This window comes from Crassostrea angulata, unplaced genomic scaffold (genome assembly GCF_025612915.1).
Source record: "Crassostrea angulata isolate pt1a10 unplaced genomic scaffold, ASM2561291v2 HiC_scaffold_263, whole genome shotgun sequence".
NCBI lineage: Eukaryota > Metazoa > Mollusca > Bivalvia > Ostreida > Ostreidae > Magallana > Magallana angulata.
In genome coordinates this window covers 65,963-67,769 of record NW_026441816.1, presented here as the reverse complement: position 1 = coordinate 67,769, position 1,807 = coordinate 65,963, and positions in this window count along the sequence as shown.

The window sequence follows — 1,807 nt, the reverse complement described above, 5'->3', positions numbered from 1 at the left end:
ATAGCATTTTTAAAACAATAACATTAATGTTGGATTTTTTCAACTAATGTGAACTAATGATAAGGTACTTGGATTTCAGAATATGTTTTTAAAATATGATTTGCTTATCAATTTTCATTTTTATTAGCTTTTTTAAGCGCTCATTCTATTAATTGATTTGTGTGAAAAAATTACTAAAATCGGAGTTTCTTTCTTATTAAATAGTCAATAATCTAGTTTTTCTGTCAATTCATATCTTTATGTAAGGTCTTCATAATATGTAAAAATCAGAAATATTTTAATATTGGTAGCATAAAAAAATAATCAAAATATCTTCAAAATTTAAGAAAATTAGAGGAAATGCGAACTAAGCAATATTAAATTTAGTTTAAATATTAAATCCAACTTAGTAGTATAAACTGATAGACTTTCTGATATTTTGTCATTTCATTGAAGAATAGAAACTTTATATCTTAAACAGATGTCTATATAACTGCAGATAACTACATTTATTTATAACATCCGTTAAGTTGAGGAAAAAGTAGTGACCTTGACCTGACATTGATACGAAAACAAGAAGGTCAAATTTGATTAAACGGAAAGAATCATTTGGTTATATAATCTGTTTGACTGTGTAAAAATGTTATGAATTTCTTAATATAAGAAGGATGTCTGATAACGAGAAGACTCCTTCCTTAAATCGCTGTAGAGAGGAGTGACAACTTTCTTTTATGACGCTCAAATATTAGCTTTTGTGCTATTCCTCCGCGTGTTTCATAAAGTGCAAGTCAAGAGGAGAGGTCGTGAAAATTTGAAGAAAAAAAGATCAATGAAAATATGTTAAATTGTAATCAGTGAAGTAAAACAATTTCTTCAAGGAGTTAGCACATTCGATCATTGATCGATCGTTTCCTTACAGCAATTGATGTATGTTTACGTTTTACAGTGTCTTACATCGCTGTCTCACAATGGACAAACCGATCTAACACATGTAATGATTCGAGAATCTTTTTTAATTTTTTTCCCGCCAATAAAAATCTGCATACGTAAAGCGGTTTTCTTCTCCATTCTGGGTAACATAATTTACCTGTTTTATAGCGATTATAGCTGTGAAGCATTTATACAGTATCCGTTGTTGCATTGATCAGTTAAACATATTTCAACTTAATAATCAATTTGATAACTTTATCCATCGAAGCCATAGCTCATACCTAGACCGCATGGTATGTGACACCACCGTTGTGTTTAACGGTTTTCATATATTGAAGTCTAAGTATTTATAGATCGGTTGTTATAACTTTATTAAATGTAGTTATCACTGCATAATAATATAGAAAGAAAGCAATGTATACGTATATTTTCCGGGCATTAGCAAGGCGTTTGATAGAGTGACCGAGTGAAGGCCTGGACTCATGTTCAAACTTTACAAAGTTTGGCCAAGTATTGTCCTACATCACCAAATTTCATCAAAGCACACTAAATTCAATTGTCCTAAATCAATATGAATCGGAATATTTCCAGTAAAACAAGGTGTTCGACAGGGAGGCGTACTATCAACCTGCCTTTATCATGTCTAGACGGTACTATGCATGTTTTACAGTATGGTAGCCCAAATACAGGTATAACCATCATACCTAGCAGAGACGAGCTCAGGAGAGCAAGTGCACGCAAGCACTCGCCAAAATCCCCTGTACCCGCCACACAAAATTTGGCAAGCGTTCGCGAGCACTCGCTTTGCTGAACACGCCTTAGATGTCCTCTTTGGCAGATGACTTGTCCTTCATTGGTATTTACCGCGTGTGCTCTAAAGAGTGTTAGATACTGCATA